The sequence below is a fragment of the Microcaecilia unicolor genome, chromosome 4 (assembly GCF_901765095.1).
Source record: "Microcaecilia unicolor chromosome 4, aMicUni1.1, whole genome shotgun sequence".
Lineage (NCBI taxonomy): Eukaryota > Metazoa > Chordata > Amphibia > Gymnophiona > Siphonopidae > Microcaecilia > Microcaecilia unicolor.
Window position 1 is genome coordinate 21,153,394 of NC_044034.1, and position 24,486 is coordinate 21,177,879.

At 43.9% G+C, this 24,486-nt stretch overlaps 1 protein-coding gene and 1 long non-coding RNA gene across 4 annotated transcripts in view; one reads left to right on the top strand and one right to left on the bottom strand.

The window, feature by feature from the left end:
• Window positions 1-7,961, bottom strand: part of PLEKHB1 (pleckstrin homology domain containing B1) — a 158,281-nt gene extending 150,320 nt beyond the window's left edge. For both annotated transcript variants that reach the window (XM_030199326.1, XM_030199325.1), the window contains exons 1-2: window positions 7,920-7,961; window positions 7,695-7,766 (exon numbers count right to left, since the gene is read on the bottom strand). The gene's annotated coding sequence lies outside the window, so the exon portion shown is untranslated. The remainder of the gene's footprint in view (window positions 1-7,694; window positions 7,767-7,919) is intronic.
• A 256-nt stretch (window positions 7,962-8,217) lies between these two features.
• Window positions 8,218-24,486, top strand: part of LOC115467835 — a 197,749-nt gene continuing 181,480 nt past the window's right edge. The window contains exon 1 of one of the 2 annotated variants that reach the window (XR_003941766.1): window positions 8,218-8,397. This is a non-coding gene — a long non-coding RNA (uncharacterized LOC115467835). Of the gene's footprint in view, window positions 8,398-8,726; window positions 8,831-24,486 lie in introns of those variants that run through there. The other variant, XR_003941767.1, reaches the window with a different exon arrangement.

Consider the following 24,486-nt stretch of genomic DNA (forward strand, 5'->3'; position numbering starts at 1 on the left):
CTGCACATATTCAACAGACTGCTAAAACCTGTCGTTTCTTTCTCTATATCAGCAAAATTCGCCCTTTCCTTTCTGAGCACACTACCAGAACCCTTATCCACGCTCTTATCACCTCTCGCTTTTAGACTATTGCAACTTGCTTCTCACAGGTCTCCCACTTAGCCATCTCTCTCCTCTTCAATCTGTTCAAAAATTCTGCTGCACGATTAATATTCCGCCAGGGTCGTAGTCATATTAGCCCTCTCCTCAAGTCACTTCACTGGCTTCCTATCTGTTTCCGCATACAGTTCAAACTCCACTTATTGACCTATAAGTGCATTCACTCTGCAGCTCCTCAGTACCTCTCCACTCTCATCTCTCCCTACATTCCTCCCCGGGAACTCCGTTCACTGGGTAAATCTCTCTTATCTGCACCCTTCTCCTCCACCGCTAACTCCAGACTCCGTTCCTTTTATCTTGCTGCACCATATGCCTGGAATAGACTTCCTGAGCCGGTACGTCAAGCTCCATCTCTGGCCGTCTTCAAATCTAAGCTAAAAGCCCACCTTTTTGATGCTGCTTTTAACTCCTAACCCTTATTCACTTGTTCAGAACCCTTATTTTATCATCCTCACCTTAATATTCCCTTATCTCTTGTTTGTCCTGTTTGTCTGTCCTAATTAGATTGTAAGCTCTGTCGAGCAGGGACTCTCTCTTCATGTTCAAGAGTACAGCGCTGCATACGTCTAGTAGCGCTATAGAAATGATAAGTAGTAGTAGTAGATTGCTCCCAAAAGTAGGCCTCTGAGTAACCCCTTTTTTATGATCTTGTCCCCCCCTGCGCCTTACCCCAATCCCCACCCCCATCCACCCCTTCCCTTCCCCTCCCATTTGCTGATCTCTGCCCAGTCAGATAAGCCGTCCCCAGAGGAATAGACTCACTCTCCTGGAGGTTTGAACTTCCCCGAACCAATTCCCAACCCCCCCCCCCCCACATAGAACCCTCCATTGCTTCCTCCCCACACACTCAACCCCTCTTCTCCATCCATGCATTCCTCCAATCCTCCCATCCCCATTACTGGGTTCTTACATAGTAACATATAACATAGTAGATGACGGCAGAAAAAGACCTGCATGGTCCATCCAGTCTGCCCAACAAGATAAACTCATATGTGCTACTTTTTGTGTATACCTTACCTTGATTTGTATCTGTCATTTTCAGGGCACAGACCGTACAAGTCTGCCCAGCACTATCCCTGCCTCCCAACCACCGGCTCTGGGACAAACTGAATAAGTCCGCCCAGCAATATCCTCGCCTCCCAACCACCAGCCCCACCTCCCACCACCGGCTCTGCCACCCAATCTCAGCTAAGCTTCTCAGGATCCATTCCCTCGGAACAGGATTCCTTTATGTTTATCCCACGCATGTTTGAATTCCGTTACCGTTTTCCTCTCCACCACCTCCCGCGGGAGAGCATTCCAAGCATCCACCCTCTCTCCATGAAAAAATACTTCCTGACAGTTTTCTTGAGTCTGCCCCCCCCTTCAATCTCATTTCATGTCCTCTAGTTCTACCGCCTTCCCATCTCCTGAAAAGGTTCGTTTGCGGATTAATACCTTTCAAATATTTGAACGTCTGTATCATATCACCCGTTTCTCCTTTCCTCCAGGGTATACATGTCCAGGTCAGCATGTCTCTCCTCATACGTCTTGTAACGCAAATCCCATACCATTCTCGTAGCTTTTCTTTGCACTGCTTCAATTCTTTTTACATCCTTAGCAAGATACGGCCTCCAGAACTGAACCCAATACTCCAGGTGGAGCCTCACCAACGACTTATACAGGGGCATTAAAACCTCTTTTCTTCTGCTGGTCACTCCCCTCTCTATACAGCCTAGCAACCTTCTACTTACGGCCACCGCCTTGTCACACTGTTTCGTCGCCTTCAGATCCTCAGATACTATCACCCCAAGATCCCTCTCCCCGTCGGTTCCTATCAGACTCTCCCCGCCTAACACATACGTCTCCCGTGGATTTCTACTCCCTAAGTGCATCACTTTGCATTTCTTCGCATTGAATTTTAATTGCCAAACCGTAGACCATTCTTCTAGCTTCCGCAGATCCTTTTTCATGTTTTCCACTCCCTCCCGGGTGTCCACTGTTACAAATCTTAGTATCATCCGCAAAAAGGCAAACTTTACCATCTAATCCTTCAGCAATGTCACTCACAAATATATTGAACAGAATCGGTCCCAGCACCGATCCCTGAGGCACTCCACTACTCACCTTTCCCTCCTCCGAGCGAATTCCATTTACCACCACCCTCTGGCGTCTGTCCGTCAACCAGTTCCTAATCCAGTTCACCATTTCGAGTCCTATCTTCAGCCCGTCCAGTTTGTTCAAGAGCCCCAGAATAATTAAAACCTCGTCAACTCCTCCCTGTGACCTTCAAACATTTCCCATCCTCCAAATCTCCCACCAGTCCTCCTACCCCTCCCCCCAATCAACATCTATCCCACATGCAAAAGATACTCGCTGGTATCTTCTTATCTGTACAATGTTCTCAATGTTCTAAAAGACCGTCAGATGATCCTCAATAATAGACATTACTCAGGATACACGTTTATATGATTTCTTCCCGCAAGCCACCACTAGTTGCCATGCCAAATCCGCTCTGGGCGTCATAGAGGCCACCGGTTGCTTTATCTGTTCAGGAATCCCAATACATCCCAGGGATCGCAACGCTGACCATGCTTCATCCAGGGTCTTCACTTTACGCGATTTCCCTTCCACAGTTAGCCACACCGCAAATGGGAAGAGCCACCTATAACGGATCCCCTTTGATCTCATAAATTCCGTGACCTCTCGATAAAATCTACATTTTTGTAGTGTAATCCATGCCAAGTCCTGGTACACTCCAATCTTACAATTTTTCCAAAGAATTGCTTTCTGCTGCCTTGCTTTAGTTAAGATTTGCTCCTTGGTGGGGTAGTCTGCAAAACATACCACAATGTCTCTCGGGGTGGAGTCTCGTTGGGGGCCCGCAGCCCGATGCTCTCTCTGAATTTGGAGTTCCGGCTGCTGGTTCTCGCCATCTAGGTTCAATAAATGCAAACAAAGCTCTTGTATTACTGCCTCACAATTACTATAAATATCCATTTCCGGAATTCCTTTAAATCTCAAATCGCATTGTCGTGATCTGTTTTCCAGGTCTTCCACCTGCTCTTTTAGCAGTCGTATTTCTGTAGTGTCCATGGTCACAGTTTTGTGAAGCCTTCCTATATCGGTTTTAAGAGTACCGATCCTGTCTTCCACCTTGCTTATTCGGGTGCTCAATTCTCCAATTTTGGCTTTAATATCTTTCAGTGTGTTTTGTACATCCTTGCGTACCCCCGCCAGGTTTCCTTTCAAGTCCTGGAACCAGCCCACCACATCCGACTTAGTTATCTCACCAGCGCCCTCTGAACCTTCATTACAATACTCTTCTTCTGAATCAGAGGGGATCGAACCCATCTTTTTTTCCTTCGACCCTGGCCCCGCAGGATCCGGCTTCGGTTTCTCGCTCTGTTCCGCTGAGTATCGAAATCTTTCCAAACTCTTTTTTGGCGGCATGACTCCGGGCCCTCTCCCTCTCCACTCTGACACCGGCAGGCTTGGCAATGTCTCGGGAATTGCTTTAATTTTTATTAGCCCCAGCGGAGCCAAGCGATTAAGCTGCCATCCCAGTCAGTTACGTCACTTCTTCCTTATGTTTTGTATTTTCTTGACTAGAAGGGGGTGGTGGGAGGGGTAAAAATTGAAAATGACCACATTGTACTGTTTTTTGGTGCCTATTCTGGTATTGTGTGGTTATAATCAAGATTTATTTTTTAAAAATACGTTCACAATCGATGGTACAAAAAAAAAAAAAATCCAATCAAGCCCTTTTATTCGGGCGCCATTTATGTAATCCTGTGTAAGACAGGCTACTTTGGTAAAAATTAACAGTTTGTTGGTGGATCAAGGTCAGCAACAGCTTGCGCTGGGAGGCACTGGCACAAACAATCCACTCACTCCACACTCTTCTTTTTCTGAAGAGGACAGTCCAGGCCAGAATTTGCGCTCTGAACCAAAAAGGTTTTACCTTAACTTGGAGTCTTCAGACAAAAGCGAGGCAATGCTTAACAATTTTATACAGGAAGAAGTAGAGTAGAAAATAGGTTACAACACTTAAGTCTGTTTCTTCTGTGCTGTTTAAGCCTTTAATTATATAAAAGTCCTTAGTAGGCAGTTCATCTCCAGATAAACCCAATAGCAGAATTCTTCTTTATCCTTGGAAATCTTCAGGGACCATCTGGGTCCCCTTCTGTCATCTGGGTTAATAGTGATCATCACACAATATGGTTTGATATAAAGGCAAAGGCGGAGAGCGGACGCACAAAACTCAAAGTACTGTATATCAGATGTACTGATTTTGATAAAATGGGGGAATACCTGAAGAAGGAGCTGTTGGTGTGGGAAGGCGTAGAAGTGGAAAATCAGTGGTCAAACCTAAAGGCTGCTATAAATATGGCAACTGATCTTTATGCGAGGAAAGTAAACAAAAAGCAAGAGAAACAGGAAGTCTGTATGGTTCTCGAAACAAGTAGCTAAAAAAATAAGAGCAAAAGAGACTTTGTTCAAGAAATACAAAAGAATGCAATGAGAACATTACGGAAAAGTTTATCGGATTAAACTCAAAGAAGCGAAGAGAGAAATATGGATAGCGAAAGCGCAAGCGGAAGAAAAAATGGCTAAAAATGTAAAGAGAGGTGACAAGACCTTTTTCAGATATATTGGAGAAAGAAGAAAAGATAGGCATAGAATTGTAAGACTGAAAGATAATGAGAATGGCTATGTTGAGAGTGAGGAAGATAAAGCAAATGTGCTAAACAATTACTTCTCTTCAGTGTTCACGGAGGAAAATCCTGGTGAAGGACCGCGGTTGGCTGCCGAGGGACTATCTGGGAATGGAATGGATACTGCGCCGTTTACGGAAGAAAGAGTTTATAAACAGCTGGAGAATCTGAAGGTGGACAAAGCTATGGGGCAGGATGGGATCCCAGGATACTGAGGGAGCTCAGGGAGGTCCTGGCGAGACCTCTGAAAATTTATTTAATAGATCTTTAGAGACGGGAGAGGTTCCACAAGATTTGTGGACCACATCTGCTCGTTTCCAAAGTGGAGTCAGGGAAGAAGTGGGAAACTACAGATCGGTAAGTCTCATGTTGGTGGTAGGAAAAATAATGGAGTCACTGCTGAAAGAAAGGATCTAGTTAACTTTCTAGAAGCCAACGCATTACAGGACCTGAGGCAACATGGCTTTACCAAAGGAAAATCTTGCCAAACGAAGATTTCTTTGACTGGGTGACCAAAGAACTAGATGAAGGATGTGCATTAGATGTAATCTACTTGGATTTCAGCAAAGCCTTTGATTTGGTCCCCCACAAAAGACTCGTGAATAAACTGAAGTGATAAACTCCCACTGGGTATCACTAAATTCACAGGACTTAAAGTGTTACACATGACCGGGTATATTTAGCACAATCATGACCACAGATTCATTTCTACACAAGCGAGCCTACCACCTTTGAAACTAAGTAAAATTTATCATCTACATGCTTGTACCTTTTGATGAACTGCTATGAAGGTCAATAGACACATAGGCAGGGTGGCTTGGACTCTTGTGCTGTGATGGCAGGAAGATGGCATTACTAACTTTGAATCTTGACCTTGGTCAAGTGTAATGCACCGAGAACTGAGCACAAATCACATTATATATATAGTGTTTTAGAAAAACTGTATATAAATTAAGTGGAAGGTTTCTTTTTGAATTGGATGATTTCATAGATTTAGAAACTGGAGATTGAGAAAACACAGTATACGCGAGTTAAAATTTAATGCCAAGATGTGCAGAATGATGCAGTTGGGGTGCAAAACCCCAAAAGAGACATACTGAATAGGAGGGGAGAGATTAGTAAGTTCGACTCGGGAGAGAGATCTTGGGGTGTTGGTGTCAGAGGATATGAAGGTGAAGAAACAATGTCACAAGGCGATGGCCATGGCCAGAACGATGCTAGGCTGCATAGAGAGGGGTCTAACCAGTAGAAGAAAGGAGATGTTGATGCCCCTCTACAAGTCATTGGTGAGGCCCCACTTGGAGTATTGTGTTCAGTTTTGGAGGCCGTATCTTGCTAAAGATGTAAAAAGACTGGAAGTGGTGCAAAGAAAAGCTACAAAAATAGTATAGGGTTTGTGTTGCAAACTGTACGAGACTTGCTGACCTGAACATGTACACCTAGGAGGAAAGGAGAAACATGGGTGACATGATACAGACGTTCAAATATTTGAAAGGTATTAATCCACAAACAAACCTTTTCTGGAGACGGGAAGCTGGTAGAACTAGAGAAAATGAATTGAGGTTGAAGGGGGGCAGACTCGGGAGTAATCTCAGGAAGTATTTTTTCACAGAAAGGGTGGTAGATATGTGGAATGCCCTCCCGCGGGAGGTGGTGGAGATGAAAACGGTAATGGAATTCAAACATTTGTGGGATAAACACAAAGGAATCCTGTTTAGAAGGAAAGGATCTACAGAATCTTAGCGGAGATTGGGTGGCAACGCCGGTAATAGGGAAGCAAAACCGGTGGTGGGCAGACTTCTACGGTCTACGCCCTGATCGTAACTGGATATGGAAAGTTCAAGAACAGCGCTGGGCAGACTTTCAGTGCCCTGAGACAGGCAAGGAGAAATCAAACTCGGGTATACATATAAAGTATCACATACCATGTAAAATGAGTTTATCTTGTTGGGCAGATTGGATGAACCATGCAGGTCGTTATCTGCCGTCATTTACTATGTTACTGTAGTAGGATAGTAGTAGTAGTAGTAGAGTAGACAACCCTTTGTTCCAGAAGCCATGGGGGTATGTTAAAAGTCAAAGTCCAGTACTGTAGTTGAGCCACTAGAGGTCTCAACATTTTTAGATATAATGCAGTAACCCCCCAGAGATAACATATTGTTTCGGATTTATCTGACATACTTTTATGGATGAATAAATTGTTTCACTGCATTTAGCTAAAGACGTATTATGACATAAAACGCCGTCACTATCAAGCTCAAGTCTTCTTGAAGCATGAAATTCATTTGCCCGGATTACTACATGCATATGAGTATGTGTGAGGTGTGTGCAGTCAAAAGGCAAATTACAGCATAATTCTCTGGTCACTACTAGTGCTCACAGTGAGTTCTGAAAAGTGTGCAGAATATTTAAACACTAGTAATATGAAAGACACAGAATTGAAGGCGTATAACGTGGTTCCCTGACCCCCAGGTTACATTTCTGTCAACTTCAGAATTCATGTTAAAATGAGTTTAATCATTTTAAACAGCAGAACGCAAATATCTATATGCGGACAAGCATCTGTTGCAATTTTGGATGCTGGGGCAAAGTGAAAGTGTTCTGTAGAACTACATTATCTAAACTTACGTAAAATAACATTTGGCTTAAAAAAAAAAAAAGCGTAGTTCAGTGTCTTATTTGCTGCTCTGCTCCAGTCTGGGTTCTCTCTCGGACGGTCGACTATACATGGTTTACAGTAGGAATAATATAATAATAATAATAAAAGTCCTAAGCTGAAAAGGAACTTCTCTCTCATATTAACCTAAGTCAACAAATACTTAAAAGTCTCCAACATACCACAGAAAGAAACGCCTAGAACAGATCCCCGATGGGCGCTTAAAGCCGGGGCTACGGTCACTTAAATAATCCCTGTGGAGAAATACAAACGACTTTAAAATAATAATAATAATCACAATTAAAAAGAAAAAAAAAATAGGAAGAAACAAGAACAGTTTGAAAGAAGATGAAGTTAAAACAAGAATAAAATTCCCAGGATTGAAAACCAAATCCCCACATCACTACCTTTCTGTCTTCCCCACACGACGTCAGTGAGAAACAATCGTCCTCCTCCCAGTCCCTTCCCTCCCTGGCTCCATCAACACGGAACGGGCACACGTGACGTCACGTGATCCGCCCCCAAAACACCACCTCCCTCCGTCGAGCGCGGTTCCGAACGGTTTTTGGAGCCGGCGGTGACGTCAGCGCGCGGCAGACCTCCGCGTGCGCCGGCCCCCCCACTCCTTTCCCTGTCTTTTTCCCAAGCGGAGGTGACGTCACAGACGCTGGCTGCCTCCTCCTCCACCTCCGCCCCGCCCTTTGGTCCAGGCTGCTTTCCCCCTCCCCCACCCGCTGCGCTGTCTAAGGGTGGGGGGAAGACTGCAGCAGAGAGAGAGAGACTGAGGCTCGTGTGCGCGCGCATCTACATATTACACACAGGCATACCGGGGATCTGAAAAACAAACAGTGGATCGATAGCAGCAGCGGGAGGACCATAGAACCGGTAAGACTGAAAAAGGGAGGGGACCGGACCGTTCGGTATTTGCAGCTCTCCAGTGGCCGCAGCCGCGCCGTTTTCTGAGGTAAAATGAGGCGAAGCCGTCGCCGCGAGCCGCAGTAGCACCACCACCACCACCGCATCCCTCAGGCCGAGCCGGCTGTACGAGCACGAGTGGGGAGGGAGGGGGAAGGAAAGGGGGCGCGAAGGGCCAGGCTGGGGGGGGGGGGGGGGGGGGAAAAGGTGGCTGGAGGAGGCCGGGGGGGGGGGGAGTAGGAAGCGTTGCCTGTGAAACAAGAGCCTCTTTCAGCTCGCGCTGCCGCCGCCTTTATATCGTCTGCAAGTTCTTCCTTTCGGGACGGATTCCCTCCGCCTCCGCTAGTCGGAACCGGGAAAGAGCGGTGTTGGACACGTCCCTTTATTTTTGGCCCTGGCACGAGTAAGGGTTGTTTTTTTCCCCCTTCCTTTCTTAAGTAAAAGAACTCGTCCCTTGCAGGATGCAGCTGCCCTCGCCAACCTGACAGTATAGAAATCTCGATGCGGTGCAAGTAATGGAGGGCTAGCGATGAATTTAAGAGCTCATCGTGCCCGATGTGCTCTTGTACTGCTGTCATGGAATGCGCAAAAAAACCCAACCGATTTGGAGGCTCTGACCTGAAGGGTACCTGAAGGCCACTGTGCTCGATTTGCTTGTGCTTTTCGGGGCTATTTTGTGGCTCCTGGTAGACATGGACTTGCAGTTCTTTTCTCTCCTTTATGTAAACAGAGGAGAGAGACGTGAAATACGGCCATGCAGTGCAGAATACCCATGCTTGACAGGGTTTAAAAAAAAAAAACCTGAAGGTGACGTGGTATTTTTGTTTATCTTGGGTTTTGTTTCGTACCGATAAAATGGTCGACTGGTGTTCGAAAATATAATGTTATATTTGTTGTTCGTTTCCCCCAAGAAGCGATTTCAAGTGGTTGCTGCAAGCAGATGTGGGCAAATGAGAGAGGCTAGAGGCAGACATTTATTGTTAACCATAAAAGATGATTCCCAACTGGGTTCTTTCTTTACAGTTAAAACAAAATAGCGAAACATTTGCAGACGTTAAGAAGCATTTTGGGCTGGAAATTAGGGAAATGTTACTGTACCAACTATGCAGTTCATGCTGCTTTAGCAGTGAAGTGGTTGTTGATTAGGACTCAAACTGTGCAAAGATAGGAAGATTAAGTGTTGTTAGATTAGAACGTTTCTAGGGTTGATTTTTTTTTTCCCTTTGCAGAATTTTTATGATTGGCTCCCGGATATGAATTCAGTTTTCAGAGTTTTTCTTGTAGCTGTTATAGTTTAATGCTGTAAGAAAAAGTAGATTGCACTAATATGCAGATTTAAGAGGTCTTGAAAATGTCATAGCACATGATCAGTGCAATAATTTTATTTGGATACATTTTCTAAGATATATTGCGTCATACACAGTTATTTATCTGGGAATATGGAGTTTCTTGTTAACTTGGAACAACCATATTTGTGTGTTAAAGTGAATTATTCAGTTGTCATCATCTAGTTATTTTTCTAATACTTATACAAATACAAGCACTACCTGTTATTAGTTGGATACACATAGAATTCATGAGTATCCAGGTAATAGGTACTGATTCATATTAATGATGTATTCAATTATGAATATATTTTGTAATTATAGTAAAGTGAAGTGCTTGTGTGATGTAGAGAACCAAGTGAAATAACTCTGAATATAATATAATTTTATACTCTGCATTTAGAAAAGTTTTATTAGAAAGATACTTGGAAAATGTAAAATATTTACATCTCATGTTAAAACAAAGGAATGTGTGAACCTTTCATGTCAAATTTCCTCTTTGGATTACTATTAGTTATTCACTAAAACGTAGGGAATCATTTTAAACTGGTGGATGACTTTTCCTGTAATCATACTGGCTTGATTTTGTATAGCATTGAAGGTTGTTAAATATTGTAAACTGGGGATCATTGGGTGCCTTGCCAATTGTGGCAGGAATTTGAATGAAATTGGATGATTTAAAATGTCAATTAATCAATTTACAACCCATCTTTGGAAGAGCCAGTGTCTTACAAGGTAAAGCACATTACAGTATGTATAAAATAACATTAAAATAATGGTTAAAATTGTTGGGGGATACACACAGGAGGGGAGAAGGGAACATATGGAGACATGATGATAAAAGCCAGTTTCCTTTTAGAAATCTAGGCTTAATATAGCAATCTAAGATTACTGAAGGAATAAATACTGTATGATTCAGAAGCATGTTAGACAGTGCTATAGAGATGTCTCAGATATGCAGAAATTAAAAATAAAAAAGATATAATGTTTGAACTCTTACTTCCTTAGCGTCCCTCCGGACAGGGCCCAGGATTGGACTGATGGGTTGTGTACGCCTTTTCCAACAGGTGGAGACTGAGAAAATTCTGACTCTAGAGAGCCAATAGGAGCCCTGGTCATGTGACCCTAGCCTCAGTATTTTCTCAGTCTCCAGCAGGTAGGACGTGAGCCCATTAGTCTCTCTCTTTTTGTCTCTCTCTTCTCTTAAAGTGCAGGTTGCGGCGCTTTCCTATTTCCGCGGTAGAATTCGCGGCAAGTCTTTAGCTAGTCTTCCTGATGTCTCCCATTTTTTAAAAAGCGTTGCGCTTCGCCCTTCACTCAGGTCGATCTTTCCATCTTGGGATCTAAATCTTGATCTTTCCGCCCTGACGGGTCCTCCTTTTGAGCCGTTATCTTCTTGTTATTTTAAGGATTTGACCCTTAAGACTGTGTTTTTGGTGGCCATTACTTCTGCTAGGAGGGTCTCCGTTTTGCAGTTTTCCAAAGAGCGAGTGGTTCTCCGTACGGTTCCTTCTTTTTTCCTAAAGTAGTCTCTCGGTTTCATCTTTCCCAACCCGTCTTCCTTCCTACCCTGGGTTCTTCCTCGGGTACGGCGGATCAGAGGAAATTGCAAACATTGGATGTCAAGAGAGTTCTTAAGCACTATCTGGGCAGACTTATACGGTCTGTGCCAGAGCCGGTGGTTGGGAGGCGGGGATAGTGCTGGGCAGACTTATACGGTCTGTGCCCTGAAGAGCACAGGTACAAATCAAAGTAGGGAATGCACAAAAAGTAGCTCATATGAGTTATCTTGTTGGGCAGACTGGATGGACCGTGCAGGTCTTTTTTTCTGCCGTCATCTACTATGTTACTATGTTACTATCTAAGGGTTACTAAAGATTTTCGACACTCGGACCGTCTCTTTGTTCTCCTTTCCGGGTTGCGTAAGGGTTTGGCTGCTTTTAAGCCTACTTTATCTCGGTGGCTTAAAGAGATCATAGCTTCTGCTTTCCTTCTGGCTGGTAGAGCAGTCCCGGAGGGAGTTAAAGCTCACTCTACAAGGGGACAGGCAGCTTTGTGGGTGGAACGGTTCTTGGTGCCACCCATAGACACTTGTAAGGCGGCAGCGTGGTCCTCTCTCCATTCTTTTTCTAAGCACTACAGGTTGGATGTACAATGTCGTCAGGAAGCGGTCTTTGCGATTCGAGTTCTCACAGTGGGCTTGCTCTGGTCCCTCCCTTAGGAATACTGCTTTGTTACTTCCCATCAGTCCAATCCTGGGCCTGTCCGGAGGGACGCTAAGGAAGGAGAAATTAGACCTTACCTGCTAATTTACTTTCCTTTAGTCCCACCGGACCGGCCGAGGTCCCTCCCGTGTTTTCTGTCAAGAGTAAAAACTTGTATATAGTTTCTCAGTCCAGCTCTTTCAGTCTTTGCAATGTAGCTGCTCCGTAAGTTTTTCTGTTATTAAAAAAAAAAAACAACCCAAAAAACTGATATATTTAAAGTCATCTTTTAACAATGCTCCTTCTCTGTTTTAGAGTTGGTGGTGAGCATTGTGGCACAGCATATCCGTGATTTAAGCACATTTTATAGGTGCTTTGTGGCTGCTCTGATTCCACAGGCTACAGAAGATTGGTCTTTCCTTTCTTTCCTGCTTTGTTAGTCAAATACTGAGGCTAGGGTCACATGACCAGGGCTCCTGTTGGCTCTCTAAGGTCAGAATTTTCTCAGTCTCCACCTGCTGGAAGGCGTACACAACCCATCAGTCCAATCCTGAGCCGGTCCGGAGCGACTAAAGGAAAGTAAATTAGCAGGTAAGGTCAAATTTCTCCTTGAACCCTCATTTCCATATTGGCAGTATTGCATTTGAGTGCTAAGATGAACATAGTAAAAAGCATGCAAAACCACACACACATGTAATAATATTTCTTTTCCTATTTCCACAACCTTGTTTATTGAATTTATATTGTAAACTGCCTAGGTCTACTTGTTAGTAAAGGCGCTATAACAAATTATTTTTAATAAGCTCATTTCCACTCAACCTGTACAAGAATAGACTGCTGTGATTGCTCAGAGTTAAGTGTTCAGCAGTTTAGTACAGGAGGGGTAGTAGGTTGAGGAAAGAGCTGTTAACTTCAGCAGTATTTAAACTAGAGTTGTGAAGCTGGTGGGACAGTTGTATTTTGAAATTCCAAGATAATGTACAGTTAAAATACATATTTTTAGAAGTTTAGATTATCAGCTAGTATTATATTAAACTGCTCCTTTCCTGCAATTATATTGAAAAATAAATGTGTTTTTTGGGTGTTTTTTTTGTTGGTAAAAATTAGATCCTTAATTAGTAGGAATTATAATTAGTCTATTTTTTTAATAGAGGAAGGGATAAGTGGCAATGGATGGAGTCAAGTTGAGAGTTGTCCTCCTGCACCTTTGAGCTCCCAGCTCACTTGGAACAGGACTAGGATCCTGTGCCCTAATCCTTAATATGCAACTGTCCTGGTGGATTTTCCCCCAACAGATATATTTTTTCCAACTTTCTTAATGCAGTCATTGCAGTGACAGTCTGTGTTTGGGGCCATGCATTGGGTCTCCTTTCAGAACAATAGAATTATGGACTGTAATTCTGACCTTTAGGTGTTCCTGTTGGAGAATAGCAGACTTGGGAATCATACTCAGATCATGTGCATGGCAGCTATTGGGCAGCTCATAATTAATCTGTTGTTAATTTTCTTTGCTGCAGGTGATACCAATGGCTTTTGTCCTAGACTAGTGATACAGAATTCTAGTTGATGTGATATGACCAGATTTCATTAGGACTAAAGCAACATAAACTTCCAGTCCAGCAATATGCTGCTGTACCAATCTTCCAAATTGTTGATGGGTTCCTTAGGAAACTGATTAATAGGTAAATATGTTGATGTTTTGGTGATATTAGTGGTTGGATAAAATTGCTAGCCTTATGTGGAAAATACATAAGAATATAAGCATTGTCATACTGGGACAGACCGAAGGATCATCAAGCCCAGTATCATGTTATCAGCAGTGGCCAATCCAGGTTGCAAGTACCTGGCAAGATCCCAAAACAGTAAAACAGATTTAATGTTACTTGTTCTAGAAATAGCAGTGGATTTTCCCAAGTCCATCTTAATAATGGCTTATGGACATTTTTTTAGGCAACTGGCAAACCTTTTTTAAACCCTGCTAAGCTAACTGTTTTTACCAACGAATTCTAGAGTTTAATTACACATTGAGTGAAGAAATATTTTCTATGGTTTGTTTTAAATGTACTACTTAGTGGCTTCATTGTGTGTTTCCTAGTATTTTTGGAAAGATTAAACAAGTGATTCAGGTCTACCCGTTCCACTCCACTCAGTATTTTATAGACACATATTTCCCCTCTGCCCTCTTTGATGGACCTTTTCCGACTTCAGAAATGTACCTAGAGGGCTCGGAGGGGGTGTCCCTGTGCTATTGGAGGCTGCCCCTGCCATTGCATAAGGACCCATGGTCCTGATCTCTTTGGTAGGAATGGCAGCCGTGTTGGATCTGCTGCAGTTTCTCTGCAGAAGCATGTCTCTCAATTTCCACTAGAAGAGTAGGGGTGGAAATTGATGTTCCTTCACCTTCCCCAGGCCTGGAGTGGGGTTGATGGGGACCCCAAACTAGGAATGGCTTCAGCAAGTGGTCCTCCTGCTTAAGTTAAGGCTGGTTCCAACTGCAAAGAGGGGCCAGAGGCATCGAAATGACCAGGATCTAATAGGAGGTTTATTGAGCTCTGGTGGCGGTCATAAGGAGTCCGGGGACCTGGCTCTGGTTCAGAGGCAGAGTGTCCCCCATTAGTAGGAAGAGGAGGAGCATTCTACAGTAATATGCAGGGCTGTGGAGTCTGAGTTGGCAGCAATTTTGGGTACATTGAGTCGGAGTTGGAGTCGGCAAAAATGTACCGACTCCTACTCCTCATACATTTGAATAAAGTACTTCTCTGCTGTGAATAAAGCTTAGTACCTAGTTGTTTCACTAGTGTGAAGTCCAGCTGAACTATTTTGCTGGAGAGCTTCCCTCTGCTCAGTCTCCCTGCGCATTTACTGACCTGCTGTAGAGCACCTCCTCTCTGACCCCACAGTGAACTTAAGCTCCAAGAGAAGATCATTCAGCACACACAGATAAGGCAGCAGAGAGACTCCACCCAACTTCCTCTCTCTCTGCAAGAAGAGCTTTATATTTTAGTGGAAGTGGCACACCATTCACAATGGCAAAAAGAATGTCAGGAAACATGACAAAGTCTGCTGTTTATGAACACTTTACAATATCAACAGATGGGAAACATTATGTATGTCAATGTATTATAGAAGATGATGATGGTGAAAAAGCATGTGATGCAAAAATTAGCAGTTTCAGTGGTTATGAAAAAAAATGCACCTACAAGAGCATCAAATTTAAAAAGACACTTGCAGCGTTTCCATCCTAGTGTTAGAAACTGTGAATGAGAAAGATAGCAATGAAAACATTCCATCTACTTCAGGGTCAATAAAAGATCAGAAATCTACTGGAGGCCAGACACAACTATCAAGATTTTTTACAGCTGACAAGGTTACTATAACAATGACACCAGAAAAAATTCAAAAACCACATAATTGAAATGGCAGTAAAGAATAGTATACCACTATCTTTTTTTTTTTTTTTCACAACCAGCCTTTTTAGGCTTAAATGGAGAAATGGCTAAAAAGCTTGGAGTTTCTCTGGAATGAGAAAGTATAAGGAAACTTTTATACTTGAAGAGTCCAAATGTAAGAAGGAAGAACTAAGAAAAAGTCTGAAGGGACGTTTTGTCTTTATTAAAATGGATGCATGCACACGTCACAGAGTCAATTATTTTGCAATTAATGTTAGATTTGCTGATGAAAACAAAAAAAAAAACAATAACCCGGACATTAGGAGTAAAGGACACTCAGTATCTGCAGAAGTTAGTGGAAGGTGTTTTAGAAGAATTTGAAATTAAAAAGGAACACATTCTATGTATTGTAACTGATAATGCTTCAAATATGTTGAGCACAATTGAAAAAATGAAGGAAGTTGATGAAGAAAGCAGCATACAAATATCAGAAGATGACAGTTCTGCAATTCAAGAAAGCTGTGAAAGTTTGGATGATATTGCTGAAGAAGCATCTAAGCTTATTACCATTCAACATATGCGTTGTGCTGTTCATACTCTGCAACTAGCAATAAGAGATGGATTGAAGGATCGTCATGTGGCTACACTAATTAGCAAGTTGAGGCAAGTAGCTGTTGCAGCCAGGATCCCTAAAACAGATGCTATTCTGAAGAGACGTGCTGGAAAAGGAGCCATTTTGGATCAAGCAACGCGCTGGGGAAGCACTTACTTGATGATAAAGCGTTTGCTTGAACTAAAAGACTTTCTTAAAAAACTGGACAATGTAAATGTTTCATTAAAAGAAAACCAGTGGGCTCAAGTTAAAGAATTAGAAATCTTACCCTTTTGCTGTTACCAAGAAGCTGCAATATGAAGATTTAACACCAGGTAAATTCTTCTTGGAATGGAAGGGCTTGATATATAACCTTAACAAAAGTGTGTGTGTGTGTGTGGGGGGGGGGGGGGTTAATTGCTGATGGCATTGTATCTTCAATGAGGAAAAGAGAGGAGCTCTTGCTGGATAATCAAATTCTCTTAGCTGCTATTTAGGTTGATCCAATGAGCCGAATTTTGTTGAGCAGTGACCAAATTGCTACAGGAAAACAGGCACTCTATGACCTAGCAGTTCGCATGAAAGGGTTGCTACCTGAATCTCATACACCACTGGATGAAGCTAAAGCTATAAATACTGGTGGAAATGGTAACTCAGGTTCATCCTCTTCAAATGAAGAAGATAATTTTCAAGCCTATTTGGACAAAATGGAAACTTCAAAAGCAAAGCGATGTCGGTTAAGCATGGAAAAGCAACCTGTAAATGTCCATATAAAGAAATTCATGCAAGAGTTTATTAAAGGATTAAAAGAAGTGGAAAAGTTTGACCGCTCATCAAAACTGACTATAGAAGAAGCCATCATTGTTTATCCAGAGATTGTCAGTGATGCAGCTAGAACCGTAACAGCAATGCCACCCACCCAAGTCAGTGTTGAAAGACTGTTTTCAGCACTGAAAATAATCAAATCAGATTTAAGGGCTTCTATGAAGGAGGATCTGGCAGAAGCAGTTCTGTTTCTAAGAACAATATATTAGTTAATTTTGGATTATGTCTAACAGCTATTCTACAGCTATATATGCCAAGTTTAAATATATAAGTTGTTTTAGGTTTTCCAAATGTGTTTGGTTTATGTAGGTTAACTTTGATTTTGTTCTAATTTCCAAAGGATGTTGTTGTTCCAAATTTTTATACTTGCTAATGCTATGATGACTTTATACTTGATAAAAAAAACAATAAACATAACCTTGTTTTTTTATGTGTGTGTTTTTGTTTAAACTTTAGGATTAATGAATATTTATAGTTTCTTTAATAAATAAAATAAAAAGTCACAATTACATAGATTTTAAACCCAAACATTAACATGCAGCCTTGCATGCTGCACTCTTTCAGTCAACATGCAAAAAAAATACATATTAAAAACTGAGGAGTCAGAGGTACCATAAACTGAGGAGTCGGAGTCGAAGGATTTTTGTACCGACTCCACAGCCCTGGTAATATGGTTCTCTTGACAGAAAACGTTCGTGCCTTATTGATGAGTTTTGTAGGCTCTGGGTCTGTCCTTGTCTTCCGTAGGTGGCCCTATGCAGAGGACACTATTCTGGAGGGCTTTTCTGGGCCCCCCAAGTTTTTTCATCCTGCATGAAGTGCTTTCCCACATGAAGCTGGCAGAATGGAAGGCTCCGGATTGGTTTCTCCATTGGTCCAAGGCACTGGACAGACTATATCCTTTTCTTTCCAAAAGAGGTGGGAAGGTATTAACAGTATCCCAAGGTGGACAGTCTGGTCACAGCAGTCACCGAGAAGACAGCTATTTCTGTGGAAGGGGGCTCCCTCAAGGAGATGTATGAGAAGAAGGTGGAGCAACTTAAGCTGGCCTTTTCTTCCACCCTGGCGGGGGTTCAGACTACTGTATGTGGTGAGATACGTTGCTGGAGTCTCCAGAGGTGACCTGTTAAAAATCTGGGGTGGCCTTCCTAGTGGATGTTCTCTATGAGGAGAGGGAACACTGTCAAGCTCGTTTTCAAAGCACTTAGCCTCTCAAAGTTCCATAGAAACCTATGGAACTTAGCCTCCCAATGTGCTTTGAAAATATGCCTCTGTGTGCACCAGCTCTCAATAAAAAACATTCCAGGCCCGGATGTAAGACAGAAGTGGTTGACTTGCAGGCTTTGAGCAAGCTGACAATAATCACACAAGCTTGCTAGGTTTTCATCACCTTGCACCAGATAGCCTCCATTGTGGAGGCCCAGAGATGGAGCTGAATGGTGGATGCAGCCTCTAAGAAGCTCCTGATTCAGCCCCCTTTCAGGGGCTGGCTGCTTTTTGGGAGGACCTGGAGAAGCTGGTCAAGGACATGTAAGAAGCTTGCCCTCTCTGGCTCCCAGAATTGCATCAGAAGGGATCCCAATGTAACCCCTCAGCTAAGCCCTGATCTTGGGGTGGAGGCCACTTTTGGATGGATGGGCCCCGGGATTGAACCAGACTGGTGCCTAACGTCCTTCAAGTAGGAGCCTTTTCATGACCCCCAAAAGAGAGGAGACTCTGGGACTTATGGCTCTTCTGGAGGCTCCAGAGATTCGCAGTGAGGTGCACCAGGCCTCTCAATGACTCAGCTGGGGACATATTGGCCCTTTTCAGCCATGAGTGGGTCCGCATTACCTCGTATCAGTGGGTCATTGTGGTGGTCTGTTGGGGCTACACCTTGGAGTTTGCTTATCTGGCTCACATGCAAACAGATGCGATGTGACTTTAAGTTTTGGGTCCTTCCATTTGGTCTAATGACTGCCTCTTGCATCTTTTGCAAGATGATGGTGAACATGGCACATTTTTGCACTGCTAGGGCCTTGAATATCCTTATCTGGCTGCTTTGTTTGTCTGTGCCAACTCTGAGTCGAACTCTTTAGTGGTTATTTCTCGAGTCATCTTGCTCCTGGAGTCTTGGACTGGGTGCTGAATTGTCAGAGTCAGCTGACTCTTTTTCAGAGCTTGGCATACCTGGCAGTCCATTTTGATACAGCCAGGGTGTAGTTTTCTTATGGAGGAGCATATGGGCAAATTGCAGGCTGAAAAGCACAGCCTGTGCTGTTTAAAAGTCCCAGACTCATGGGACTGTCTTCAGCTCTTAGAGTCCAAGAGCTGAAGACAGTCCCATGAGTCTGGGACTTTCAAACAACTCTGGAAGTTGTACCTTGAGCTTGAGCAGGAAGCCTTCTTGTCTCTCAATTGGTACCTCTCTCTTAGGACTTCAACTGCTGTCTGCTGCTCCCTCTCGAGGCTCTATGCAGCTTGGCCTGGTGGGACCATCCCAGGCACCTTTGAGGTGGAGGGCATCCTGCTGGATTTGCCCCCTCCCCACCTGATTTGGGTGGTAGAGAGCACTGATGTGAATATGCTCAGCTGGGGAGGAGCTCACTGCGTGGGACAGAGTTGTGCAGGAGTGTCGGTTCCTCTCCCCCCCCCCCCCCCCTCGAGGCCTCGTGATCCATCAACCATCTGGAGATCCAGGCGGTCCGCTTGGCTTGGTTATGGTGGAGGTTCTTCCCCTGTTTTAGAGAAGAGTAGTCTGAGTGATAATGAACAATGCAGTGACAATAGCCTACAAGAAAGTAGAGAGGCACCAGGAGTCGGGCAGTGGTGATATCTTGGGTGAAAGATATTTGTAGGATGGTGACATGTTTCCCACTCCAGTCCTTTGTGAACACAGCACAAGTAGGGAAAACCCACTACCACCCTCACGTCAAAATCTAAAATGCAAAAACTAAGCAGTGGGACTACACACTATTCTGCCAACAATCTTAGCAACCACAAGAAGAGTATCAGAAAATCACTTTGCATCTGTAACAGGTAATTAGGCTTCTCATGGGACATCCCCTTACAATCCCAAACCGTTGTGCTTTCAACGTTTGGGGTTGTAATGGTTGCAGGTGAGGTCTTACACCAGTACTTATCTTGTTGGGCAGACTGGATGGACCGTACAGGTCTTTATCTGCCGTCATTTACTGTGTTATTATGAGGCATATTTTCAAAGCACTTAGCCTTCCAAAGTTCAGTTACCCCAATTTTGTCTGGATAAATGTTACATTACAGAGTGCTAGAGAGGTAAACTTCCTGACTGTTTCTTGTAACAACTGAACCGACAAGAGGAGGAGCTATTTTAGATTGAGTCCTTAGTGGAATTCAGGGCATAACATGAGAGGTAATGGTGTTGGGTCCACTGGGAAACAGTGATCATAACATGATCAAATTTGAGCTTATATCTGGTGTGAATCACAAAGAGGCATATTTTCAAAGCACTTTGGGAGGCTAAATTCCATAGGTTTCTATGGAACTTTGGGAGGCTAAGTGCTTTGAAAATGAGCCTGAAAGGAAATTGACTGAAGCAGCATTTAATTTTCAGAAGGGCAACTATGATAAAATGAGGAAAATAGTTAAAAAGAAGCTAAAAGGATCAGATTTAAATCAGGCATGGGCGCTGTTTAAAAATACCATTGTGGAAGCCCAGACCAGATGTATTCCACGTATTAATAAAGATTGAAAGAAGAACAAATGACAGTGTGGTCAAAAGGTGAAATGAAAAATATTAGAGCCAAAAGAACATCCTTCAAAGAATGGAAAAAGGATCTAATTGAAGAAAATAAAGAGGCAACATTGCACTGATACAGTAGATACAAAGCAATAATAAACAAGGCTAAAAGTGAATATGAAGAAAATCTTGCCACAAAGACAGACTCTCATAGTAACAGCTTTTTAAGGTACATCAGAAGCAGAAAGCCTGTGAGAGAATCTGTGGTATCATTAGATCATAAAGGGGCACTCAGAAAGGACAAGGTTATAACAGATTGAATGAATTCTTTGCTTTGGTCTTTATGGAAGAAGATGTAAGAGATCTATCTGTTCCAGAAATGGTTTTCAGTGGTGACGATGCAGTGAACACATAGACCGAAACATGGTTTAATGGGACAGTCAGCATGGATTCAGCCAAGGGAAGTCTTGCCTCACCAGTTTGCTTCATTTCTTTGAAGTTGTGAATAAACATGTGGATAAAAATGAGTTGGTCGATGTAGGTTATCTAGATTTTTAGAAAGCTGTTGACAAAACTCTTCATGAGAGACTCCCCTGAGAATTAAAAAGTCATGGGATAGGAGGAATGTCTTTTTGTGTATAGGAATTAGTTATTGGAACAGAAAACAGAGGGTAGGGTTAAATGACTGTGTTTTGTCAAAAGGCAGTTAAACCCGAGTAGTTTCCCATCCAAGAGAATGCGATGATGTTGGTGAATGTAAGTGTAATTTTCTTTAATAGTTTGATATTGTATGATTTTTTGTTATATTGGTTTTAAATCCATGTTCCTGTATTGTAATTAACAGCAAAGCTACTTATAAAAGGTGACATTTGAATGGATCCTGAGTGAATTAAAGCTACTTGCAAAAGATGGCATTTCAACGGCTCCTGAAGTCGACTTTGGTGAAACACAGTCTTGTGTAGAGCTGTTAATTAGCAAAGAAGAAGAAATAAAGAAAAGAATCTTCGGTTTGATGATATTTATGGGCTACATCAGGATTATGTGGATTGCAACTGTGAAGTATTTGCTTGTTTTAAAGGACCCTTAAAATATACACGAGTTGATTCGTGGTTGGTTTGTGGATTCATATAATACAGCGCATGGAGGATTTATTCATCACTGTGCTGAAACTACTTTATCAGTGGTCACATAGAGGGGCATTTTCGAAAGGGACGTCCAAGTTTTGATGAGGATGTCCTCGCAAAACGTCCCCATCCAGGTGTGGGGAAACCTGTATTTTCGAAACAAGATGGACGTCCATCTTTCGATAATACAGTCAGGGACGCCCAAATCCTGAAATATTGTTGGCCTTAGATATGGTTGTCCCTAGACTTGGTCGTTTCTGATTTTTGGCGATAATCGAAACCAAGGACGTCCATCTTGGAAGCGACCAAATGTAAGCCATTTGATCATGGGAGGAGCCAGCATTTGTAGTGCACTGGTCCCCCTGACATGCCAGGACACCAACCGGGCACCCTAGGGGGCACTGCAGTCGACTTCATAAATTGCTCCCAGGAACATAGCTCCCTTAACTTGTGTGCTGAGCCTCCCAACCCCTCCCCCCCCCCTAAAACCCACTACCTACAACTGTACATCACTACCATAGCCCTTACAGGTGAAGGGGCGCACCTGGGTACAGTGGGTTTTGGAGGTCTCGCTGTTTCCTCCACAAACGTAACAGGTAGGGGGGGATGGGGCTGGGTTCGCCTGTCTGAAGTGCACTGCACCCACTAAAACTGCTCCAGGGACCTGCATGACCTGAGGGTACAAAATATTTTGAAAGATGTTTTTTGAGGGTGGGAAGGGGGGGTTAGTGACCATTGGGAGAGTAAGGGGAGGTCATCCCCGATTCTCCAGTGATCATCTGGTCATTTCGGATGCCTTTTTGTGCCTTGGTCATAAAAGAAACATGACCAGGTAAAGTCGTCTAAGTGTTTGTCAGGGACGTCCTCGTTTCTTTCGATTATGGGTCGAGGATGTCCTAGTGTTAGGCACGCCCAAGTCCCGCCTTCGTTACGCCGCTGACATGCCCCCTTGAACTTTGCCTGTCCCTGCGATGGAAAGCAGTTGGGGATGTCCAAAATCGGCTTTCGATTATACCAATTTGGACGACCTGTGAGAAGGATGCCCATCTTCCGATTTATGTCGAAAGATGGGCGTCCTTCTCTTTCAAAAATGAGTCCATTTAGTCTTCCTAAGATTATGGTCTGTGGATTAAAACTACAATGATATGACTGGATTTTGAACAATCAGTTAGGAAGACTGGGTTAACATTAAGTTCCTTGTCATCAAGCAGATGAATCCATTACGAGTGGGTTGTGTCCATCAACCAGCAGGGGGAGATAGAGAGCACTGAAAACCCATAGTGCCTCTTGGCCAGCTAGCTCCATTTGCCTCTTCAGTATTCTCTATCTCCCCAGCAGGGTGGTTGCAGCTTGTTCAAGCTCCTTCAGAAAATCTGCCTGGGGTGGCTCCTGTGCTTTTGCCAATTGTAGCAGGGGTGTTGTGGCTGATGGTGCCCACTTTAAAGTCAAATAGGTTAGCCCTTTCCCTGCCTTACCTGGCCCCCGATGTGGATGCAGGCACATAGGTTCGCCCTTTCTCTGCCTTTCCCACGCTACTGATCCTCCGGAGTTGGAAATTTGCCTCTTTCGCTGTTGCCTCAAACTTTCCTCACAGCGTTAAAAAAAAAAAAAAGAGGTTTTTTTCTGATTGTGCAGTGTGACCGGAGCTCGTAGACTTGGTCTGGTGAGGTAAGAGCATTTTGTAGCACCTCCGGGGAGGGCCTGCGTTCGGGACGATTTTGGCGCGAATCCGCCATTTTGAATTTCCGCCGCTTTCGGCGATGGCTGCTGAGAAAGTAAAGCGCTGTTCCGTTTGTGGCAAGCGCAAATCTGCAGCGGGGCTCTGTAATGCGTGCTTTGCAAACGGTAGAGCCAGCCCGAGCATGGCGAGCGATGTTCCTTCCCGCTCCGTGGAGCTGGCAGCGGGCGCCATTTTGGAACAGCATGGCGTGATTCCCGCTGAGGCGGAGGGGTTTGAGCCTGGAGGGGCGCCTCGTGTAGAGACTAATAAAAGAGCTGTTTCCCCCAGACTGGAACCGGGAGGCCAGGGTGAGCCATTTTCCCCTAAATTTGTTTTATTGCTGCATAATGCATACATGTTAAAAAGAGCTCTTCCGCAGGGATTCTCTGCGGCCCTGCTTTCTGTATCCCCTCCAGTGGAGTCTGGCCTTGGATTACCATCGGGCGTGTTTTCCCCTGACAGATGGCTGCAAGACAAGCGCAGAAGGGTGGATTCCCCTTCAGAGAGTGGCGCACCCCCTCCTGTGGTCGGGATGTGAGGACTCTGAGGGGTCTGGCAGGCCTGCATGGTCTGGAGAGCCAGAAGATGGTGCAGGATTGCCACCGGATCCAGATGATCCTTTCGCGTTGAGGATTTTCCACTGCGATGAGCTGCCAGCGCTTATTACCGATGCCTTGCAGGTCCTTTCTACAAAAGACCCTGGGAGTACTGAGACCTCCTCCGATAATCCGAGGATGGCAAGTACTAAGAAGCCTGCTCGAGCCTTTCCTTTGCATGACTCCATCCAAGAGCTTATCACGGCTCAATGGGCTGACCCCGAGGGGCCTTTGAAAGTCACCAGGGCTATGCTCTAAGTGAGGAGCATTTGGCGCGCCTAGCAGTGCCTAAAGTGGATGCCCTAGTCACGGCTGTGACAAAGAAAACTACCCTCCCAGTGAAAGGAGGAGTTGCCCTGAAGGACATGCAGGACCGTCGCCTGGAGGCAGCTATGAAACAGTCCTTTGAAATTTCAGGCCTATCCTTACAGGCGTCTGCATGCAGCTGCTACCCTGCCCGAACCTGCCTCGCTTGGTTACAACAGGCAGTGGAACAGCCCGGAAATAAAGCGGAGCCCTTACGGAGGTGGCACCGCGGATAGTCGTCCTTGTTATTTTTGGCTGACGTCCTTTATGATCTGGTCAGA